The 10,115-nt window shown below is 35.4% G+C and overlaps 1 non-coding gene across 1 annotated transcript; it reads right to left on the reverse strand.

Annotated features, from left to right (window-relative positions):
- Nucleotides 1-8,955: 8,955 nt before the first annotated feature.
- Nucleotides 8,956-9,063, reverse strand: LOC141716542 (small nucleolar RNA R71). The gene has a single exon (XR_012573248.1). It is a non-coding gene; the product is annotated as a small nucleolar RNA R71 (small nucleolar RNA).
- Between the last annotated feature and the right edge of the window lie 1,052 nt (nucleotides 9,064-10,115).

Consider the following 10,115-nt stretch of genomic DNA (forward strand, 5'->3'; position numbering starts at 1 on the left):
GTGAAATAAAATCAAGAAAGTTACTAGTGAATAGTATGAATATTAACTCTTGTTTGGTTTCTTGATTTCAATGGTGGTTTTAGGTTTCAAAAATCATACCAAGCACTTCCATGACTCCACCATCCTCAAGAAAACATCTCAAGCTTTCAAGAAAGTTAAAAATCTTTGACCCAACTTTATTTAAGATTCATTTTCAAGATCCATTTAGTATGTAGTTATAAACCTAGTTTTAGAGGTGATGTTGTTGAAATCTTGATGTTTAGCTAAGTAGATTTAAAGGTGATTGTTGTTGCCTCAATAACATGATGTTCTTGAGAGGAGTTTGTGTGTTGATGACTATATAATGATTGTTGGTTATTGTATAAAGATTTAGGGCGTAAACGAAACTCCGATCGTAAACGTAATTCCGTTAAAATGAACAAATCGTAACTTTAAGGTTCTGCAGAAAGTCCCGAAGATGTAAACTGTAGTTTCTTGAAAAATAACCCTTGATTATAATATAAAATGTTATAAGTATCGTTTAGGCACTTGAATCTCTTAATTCCGATTTACGGATCAAAAGTTATGGCCGTTTTAATAAAAGTGATTTACGCGACAAAAACTGTTACGAATTACGAACTTTAAAAATATAAAGGATCGACTTAAAAGATTTCATAAATCATGAAATTTTTACAGAGAGTAGTATTTTTAGTTTCCTAACTTCATAAAAAATTTCAAGTAAAAATAATGAGTTTTCAATTTTATAAAAATATCGGAGCCGAGATCGCGCGATTAGAAACCGTAGAATCCATAAGCGGAGCCGACGGCAAAAAAAATGAAAATGAACCTAAGATACTTAGAAAAATGAAGCGACCATAATGTGAATAAGAACTTAACGGAATAATAAGGGTAATATAAGTTGATAGGGTGCATAATAAGTAGCACATGAGTGCGAGTCGCCGTAAATTAGAACGGGACTTAACAAAACGAATTGTGTTTATGATTATAGATTTCCAAGCGGAACCTAGAGAATCCTCCATCTCGAGATACCCAGGCAAGTTTACGAACCCAACTCCATTTTACTGTTGTGTTGTGGAAGAATTGTTTTATTATCATTGCATAAATACCATGCTTGCCATGATACGTAGTAATTGAACTTTTTCGCATAATGTAGCGATGTTGTACGATAAATACATATCGTAAAATATTTAATTCCGCTTTAAGCGTGACGTATGATTAGAAGACCGAGAGTCGGTCGGGATTTTAAGATAAAAACCCAGGAATCGTTCCAGTGATATTATAGGACGATGACAAGTCCATAATAGTACGTTTTAAAGGGACTTAACGTCCACTTACGAAACATTAAAATACCTCGAACTTTTATTAAAACGATTTTCCAACGATCATATTCCCTCAACTATATTTTATTGTTCGAATAATAAACACGATATACCTATTCCTTTATTACGGGAGAAGTGTACTCAAATGATTATTTATTTTAAACCTGATTAAACATTAAAAATTATTTATTACATAATATAACTAGTTGAGGAATATTATTTTAAATATTCTTTTAGAGAGTAAACTCATTCGAGGTTTAATTATTTATCGATTATCATTTAATTATTTATTGTTCATTAAAGGGTTTATTATTGATTTAAAAATCATAGATCCTTATTTAAAAATATACTTTCTGATTTCAGAAAATCATTCGAATAATTTCAGATCGTCGGAGATTATTATCCCGACTTAGTTAATATAGTTTCAAGGAGAAACTTTTCCCCCTTATTATTAAATTATCTGTTGACAACGGTCAACTCACATCCTTGGTACTTCCTCCGAAAATCTCGGAAGTACGTATATCCATATATACATTTATATCTTAGTAAGATAAACTGTTTCTATCAACAAGCAAAACGCTTGGGAAACTTCGATGTGGTTCGAGTTCTCAAGATTGATAGAATTCTTTTTAAAGGACAAGGGAGGGGTAGACTGTGATATTATGTGTGCTAGATGGACTACCAAAGGTACCGCAGGCGAAGGTACTCTGTGTACTCAGGAACTTGTGAAGTATGTGTATACCCAAAAATGGGACACGTAGCCCGAATGCGGAAAGGGTGATAACCGGGATACAAAGGTGTCATCCTTCTACTAGTAGAAAAGGTTACTATTATCATATTACGAATGATCATCGTATGCGGTGGCTCCAACGAGTGTCCTATTCTTCCAATTGGAATTATGATGCAATACCGTAACCCAAGACTAGGTGCTGGGTTTACTATTAAGCTATTCGCAGGATAATAAAATCCCCTAAAGAACTGTTTTCATAAGAAGGTGTGTATCACCAAGGAAAACTAATTACGAATAAAACACAACTATCATATATGATGTTTTACATAAGTTATCATACAGTCATTTTCAAACTGTACATTATTATGCTGGGCATTATAGCTCACCCTTGTTTTCTTAAATTGACACAATACAACAGTGAATCAAGATGCCTACCATGAGAACCACAGCCAGGAAATGGGTAGGAAATAGCCAGCTGTTCCGTAGATTGTTTGGTGTTGTACGACAGGTAGTCCGAATAAGCTGGGTTGGTTTTCAGTTGTTTTTAGTTCGGCTTATTTATAAGTATGACTTATGTAAGGTAATAAACAAGAAATGTATATTTGACCGACGGACTAGCCTTACTTAAAGGTTACTCCCCGGTAAGACTTAATTACTTTTAGGTTGTAATAATTATCACTCTATGATTGAATTACTCTAGCTATGAATGGTTCGTTTCCAAGACAATAACCTGTAAGTGTGTGTATGTGTTAAGTGGGGTCGTAAAGCGTGAGTATTTATATATTGTAGTATGAGTTATGTGGTTGTAGTAGTTTAGATGGCGTGGCCTCCAAGATTCCTGACCCCGGGTTTTGGGGCACCATACTACGTCTGGGCACGCCCAGGGTCTTCTAATATGCCTAGCGTGCCTTGAGCTCTCCCCGGGGAAGGTATTGTGCTTTGGATCTTCCAATTCCATCAAGATGTGCTTCATCTCACTTTGAAGTTCCATGTCCTTGTTAAATTTCTATCAACACCTTCTTCCATTGCAAACACATCCTGTCCTACTTTTATATCTTTATTTTCTATACTTCCAGCATTCACTTCTTCTCGATTTTGTAGTGCATACATCTTTTATTTTGATCAACATAATTTTTCTTTTGAATTCTGATGATGGAACTATCATAGAATTCCTTAGAGTCCTCTTATTATACCCGTACACACCCAATTCCATAATTTGTAGGGAATTTTATGCATAAGTGGTGGACAGGAGGTGATTACTCGAATCACCCTTAAGAAGGGTCGCCCAAGGGGGATATTGTATCACATTTCTTGATCTATCACCATGAATTGGATGTTCTGTATATCTGATAAAGGCTCCTCTCCGATGGTTACTGGAAGCTCGATGGTTCTTGTGACGCCCTCCAAACCTGGGTCATAAGTTTAAGGTTCACAATACACACATACAAACATAATATATAAACATGCTTATGACAATTATTAAGGGCTTATGAGAGTAAGAGCTTGTTTGGGGAAGATGAAGATAGATAAGACAAGGGGTGGCTGTGTGTGTATATGTAGGTGTGTTAGAGTGTAGTGTGTGTGTGAAAAGTCTCTAACCCCTAAACCCTTCATCTTTGGGGTATATATAGCTCTAAGGTAGGGTTTAAGGGTTGGTACCTTTAGATCAGGGCCGTTCATTGTTGGAGATGGAGGACGCCTGACTTGGGTAGATTGCATACACGTGTCTAGGAAAGGACCATCTCTAGGATGTACCAAAGGTAAGATGATATGCGTCATGCTTGTTTGAGATATTAATTGTTGATAGTCGTCATCGTCACGTGCCCATGTACCCTTCCTTAGCGGGTTATAGGGTATGTATGTGCTTGTTGGGAACCCCCTCGGGCCTGCCCAAGCTGGGTTGGATTCTGCCTGGGAGGTGATCCTGGCTGGGAGGTAGTCCTGGTCCTGGGTTGGCCCTGAGGCCGGGTCTCTCCACTTTAATGCTCTAGGTGAGGGGGTGTTGGTCCATCTGCTGAGCCTACCTCATCCTAGATCTGGGTTGGGCCTTAGCCAGGTTGCTTATACCCTATTACTTACCATATTCCAGCGATCGCAACAGGTTAAAGTATGCACACAAGCCATAACTTACTTATATTACAAACGTTCCAAAACCCATTTAGTTTAACTTGCATCTGAAAATAAAACATTCTTACAAACTTTCAAACCTGGACTATAATAAGAGTGTTCGGTTAGCTTATAACATCTCAACCTGGAATCCTAGCTCGCACACTTGATTGGGGATCCTATTTATCGACGGGCTCCTTCTTAACTGGAAAATAACATAAATAAATTTGCAAGAGTGAGCTAACTAGCTCAGCAAGTCAAAGTGACAATACTGAGATTAAATAATGATCAAATGAAATGATTTAGAGTATCAAATTTCTTGTTAAACAATGATTAGAATTGGATATTCAAATTTTATTTAAAAAAAACAAGTTTATGCTGCTGATCAGTCATGCACTAACCCCGAGAAAGGCACACAACTCTGCTCTATATACTCGATCGAAGGCACATAATGGCCTAATACGCCATGAATCTGGTCTGACCACAAATCTGGTACATATTTATAAAACAATCCAATCCTATAACAATAACAGAATAAACAATTGTAAATCAGTAAACAGAATCATAAACAACATTGGCTTTCAAGCATAAAGTGATTTATCATCACTACCTGGATATAACAAGATAAATACAAAGATTGGCTATCAGCCGGTAACAAAATCAGTTAACCGAAGAATTAAGATCTCGTGGTTATAAGGATTAATCTTTTGATGTATAAGGTATGAAGGTTTGTATGTAAAACAATTATGGTTCAGTAATCAGTGTATAGCTTGTATGTATTTATGGAGTAGTATCATATATCTGTGGTTTGTATCTGGTATTCAACAATCAATGGTTTGCAAAGAATAAGGCTTACAGCTCAAAATCAATAACTGGGATTAGAGTTTAGGGTTAAATACTTCAAAGCACTTGCAATATAAAACAAAACTATTCCAAACACATATCAAGATAGTTTAGGAATAACTTGCCTTTTCTCACTCTACTAACGTTTCACTTGCTCTCGTTCACCAACTCCTAATCACTGACTATCTGCTTCCCTTTTCTACGCCTCTCTTCCTCTGCTAGACATCATAAGTATCTATCAATACTCATTCTTACTTTATTCTATTTATTCCAAGTTTTTATCTACCCTTTGTTTCACCCAAATCCGACTTACGAGTTGAAAGTTACAATATAAATAGTTAAACAATACACACATAAGCAAATCGTATATCAATGAGATTACATATAGCACATAGAACGTAAGATATTTGATAAAGATAATTTTTCAAAGAAGATTTGAGGTTAAAATAATTTTTCAGGTATTTAATACGAATTTTTAAACATTTTACGGAATTAGAACGGGTCGATGAATCATTTATAAGCAATTAACATGGTTCGAATTCCAGTTTTGACTTTAAAATCATTTTATAACAATTATCGAGCCTTGGAAATAATTTAAATAATATTTTAAAGCTCAAAACTATTTTTCTTAATTTTTAAATTAAAAGAAATAATTAAATCTAATTAAATAATCGATTAAAAATAACTAATAAACAATTAAATCAATTAATCAATTAATATTTAAATTAATTGACGAATTAAATAATTAATTATTAACTAAAATTAATTAACTAAACAATTCAGATTTATTTTTGAATTAAAAATAATTTTCGGAATTAAAATAATGATTTTTGGAATTTTTAATAATTAAAAATGAATTTATGAAATTAAAATAAATAGAAAATATGATTTTTAAATAATTTTAAGACATGAATCCTATTTTTGCAAGTTTTACAAACTACAGGGAATACATTTTATCGTTTTCAAAAGTACAGGGACCAAAATGCAATTTGTACAGGGATTCACCGGAAAACGTCGGGCTTCGCCGGAGAAGTCGACCCCGGTATAGTCACACCACCATCTCCTCCAGATCACTTCTACAATTCACCAGGAATACAATCATGCAATCATATCAAGCTAATAACTCTGAGTTGGCGGGAAAATCCTGAAGAAAACTCGCCGAACGACGAGTTCTTCTTTTCTTCGGCAAGCTCGATTCCATTATAGTTTGTTCATGAGACCACCACCAATCGATTACTCTTTTCAAGCTCTACACACTGATACCACCCTATCATACTAATAACCCCTAGATGAAAAAGCCCTAATTTTCAATTGAAAACATTTATACGGTTTATAAACCCTAAATTCTTAATTTGAGAATTAAACCCACTTTTGGACATGTTATTGATCTCCAAATTCCTCATATTATATACCAAAATAATCATAATCAAATTATCTACAGAATGCAATCATCAAATCATATAAACAACATCAAAATCAAAAATTCATAATTAATCCCAAAATAATTCGAATTTAAATAAAATTGTAGAAAATTACAAGTTGATTCTGCAGTAGTGTGGATAGTAGAATCTGATTGTACTCTTCAATACCTTTGTTTTGGTTAGTTGAACTCCAAAATTGAATATTGATAACACCTTCAAATCTCAGTTTGATTCTCAAGAACGCTATGAATTTCGGGTATATCTCTGAAAATTTATATATTTTACTATTTGCATATGATTATCTGTACAAAATAAAATACGGTAAGGACTATTTATATTTACGGAATATTGGTACCCGTTGGATCATATCGGATATTGAGTAGAATACTTAATTGATAAAACAGATCCAATTCGGTACCGGTTTTGAGATAATTATCAAAACTAAGCTTTTTGTAAATACGATCTTGGTCTCAGCGCTTTAGTTACACGAATTTTGTTAAGTGGCATTTATATCCACTTAGAACGCTTCGTAAAGGCTCGAATTGGTATTTTATACTCAAGTTATTTGTGTATTTGATGTGTTTTTTTAGTGTTTTGCATTTCAGGGCATAATCAAGAAGAAGGATCGGAAATTGCATGATTTATGCTTGAAAGAGTGTTAGAATGGAGCCTTGGTCGAGTGCGCAAAAAAACTAGCAAGTAAAGTCAAGAAAATAAGAAGAAATAAGTTTTTCCAGAAGCTCAGCGCGACTGCGCTACACTTAGGAGCGGCCGCGCGGGATCTCAGGACGGCTGCGCTAGGTCGAATTTCCAGAATCTTGTTTCTAGTAGAATATTGATCTGCTGGACTTCTGGCCGATTTGGGCTGATATATAAAGAGATTTTAAAGACGTTTTTCGCAGAACGGAGCGCAAGGAGAAGATAAGAAGAAGACCTATTAGCACAAATTCAATAAAGGAGAAGAAGAACTTGTTTTACTTGTGATTCTTTACTTAAGTTATAATCTTGGATGCTCGTTTTCTTTGTTGTTGAACCTAATACTCTTGTTAATGTACTTTGTGATTATATTCAGTTTATAAAGACCTTGTTTATTATCACGCTTTCATTGGAACCTATGTGACGATGAGTTCGGTTATGAACTACTCTTTATCGTGGGGTTCTAACGGATTTATTTATGGATTTCTATAGTTAATTTATTTCAATATCCTAGTGTCTGATGATTGTATGATATCATAGTATTGGTTGTGCTTATTCGTCTTATATGCGTCGCAAACATATAAGATTGCTTGTTGGACTCTATTGAAGCGATATTGAATATAGAGATTTAGAGCTTGCCATGCTAGCATAGGTTCATGTATATTATTATGCATGATTCATAGGTAATTTTAACCATCTTACTTTCCCTATGTAATCACGATAGATAACTTGTTCATTAAACCTTTATGTTGACCAATTCTATAGACATATAGGGTCTCAACATAATTGGTGTCTATTTAGCTTCTATTTGTTTTGTGGATCTCTGGTAGTATGGTATTCGTACAACAAAAGTTGCCATTTACTAGTTTCGTGTTATTTGATTAGTTGTCATCACCATTGCATGCTAAGGTTAAGAACAATGACTTTGAATGAAGTATTTAGTGAAGTTAAAATCACATGTTTGTCTCATATAGTAATTCGATCACTTATAATCTCTTAGTTAATTGCATTTTAGTTAATTCTTAGTTATAAAATATATTAACTTGTTATTTTCTTAACATTGAGCGATAGCCGTATCATTGTTGCATAAGTGCTTAATCTTAAATTAACCAAAAGAGTCTTTGTGGGAACGAATCTAATTTATATCTTATACTACTTGCGAACGCGTATACTTGCATGAATTTTAGCGCATTTTTCGTCCTAACAAGTTTTTGGCGCCGCTGCAGGGGACTCGATGTTAAGTTTTAGTTTATGTGCTTGTCATCAGTGGTCGTTAAAGTTCACTGACTCAGATATTTTACTTACTTGGGTACTTATTGTATTTCAGATACTCTAGATGGCGTGTATGCGAACACGTTCTCAATCTCGTAAAGAAGCACTGGAATGAGTTGAAAGAGTTGAAGAAGTTTTTGAAGAAGTTGAGATAGTTGAAGAAGAAGCTATCATTAAAGTGGGAGATCAAGCAGCGAATCTGAAGGCTTTGATGGATTATTCTCAGCCGAAGATCAATGACATTCAGTCTAGCATTATCAGACCAGCCATTTCAGCTAACACCTTTGAAATCAAGTCGAGCACGATTCAGATGATACAGAATTCAGTTCAGTTTGGGGGTTCTCCTATAGAAGATCCCAACATGCACATCAAATATTTTATCAAGATCTGCGATACTTTCAAGTTCAATGGAGTTTCTGAAGAGGATATAAAGCTGAGGCTTTTCCCATTCTCTCTAAGGGATAAAGCTAAGTGCTGGTTACATTCTCTACCAGCAGGTTCCATCATCAAATGGGAGGATCTTGCTCAGAAGTTTCTAATTAAATTATTTCCTATTGCGAAGACAGCTATAATCAGGAATGCTCTTACTCAATTTGTGCAGCAATCGGGAGAATCTTTGTGTGAGGCTTGGGATTGCTACAAGGAGATACTTAGGAAGTGTCCTCATCACTGGCATGCCTGATTGGATGATCATAAATTGCTTTTATAATGATTTGGGAACACAGTTTGGACCCATGCTCGATGCAGCATCAGGAGGAGCCTTTTGGGCTAAGAGCTACGATGAAGCTTATGAGTTGATTGAACTCATGGCTGCTAATGAATACCAGAACCCAACTCTAAGAATGCCTCAAGGCAAGGTAGCAGGAGTTTTGGAAGTAGATATAGCTACTGCTATAGCTGCTCAGCTTCAAGCTTTGATGATGAAGAGGGATTCTTTGGCTAATTATGGGGATAATCAGATCACAAGTGTTTGTGAGCTTTGTGCAGGTGCACATGAGACTGAGCATTGTGCTATTTCTAGTGAATCAGCTCAGTTTGTAAGCAACTTTCAGAGGTTGCAGCAACCAGCTCCAGCCACTTATAATCCCAACAACCGCAATCATCCTAACTTCAGTTGGAGCAACAATCAGAATGCGATGCAACAGCCTTATCAACAGTATGTAGCAAAACAATTCAACCCTCCTGGTTTTCAACAACCGCAATATGCACCAAGACAACAACTCCAACTTCAGCAACTACCGCATGGAAGTGCAAATCAATCTAATGAAAAATCTGAATTGGAGGAGTTGAGGCTCATTGCAAGAGCCAAGCGGTTTATATCAAGACTCTGGAGAATCAAATTGGACAAACTTCCAATGTTTTTTTGAATCGACAACTTGGTACACTCCCAACTGATACAGAAGTTCCAGGCAAGAGGGAAGCAAAAGAGCAGGCTAAGGCAATTATATTGAGGTCTGGCAAGGTTGCGAACCCCGAAAAATCTCAAGTTCCAGAATCTGAAGTTGTGGCTGAAGAAGATGTGCAGAAGGAAGCAGAGGTGGAACAAGGGAAGAAAGTTGTTGTCAACACTCCTCCTGAGGGTAATATAGGGGAAAATAGGTCTATCCTCCACCTCCTTTTCCTAAGAGGCTATAGAAGCAAAAGTTGGATAAACAATTTGCTAAGTTCTTGGAAGTTTTCAAGAAACTTGATATCAACATACCTTTCACTGAAGCTCTTGAACAGATG

This window comes from Apium graveolens, chromosome 3, assembly GCF_009905375.1.
Source record: "Apium graveolens cultivar Ventura chromosome 3, ASM990537v1, whole genome shotgun sequence".
NCBI lineage: Eukaryota > Viridiplantae > Streptophyta > Magnoliopsida > Apiales > Apiaceae > Apium > Apium graveolens.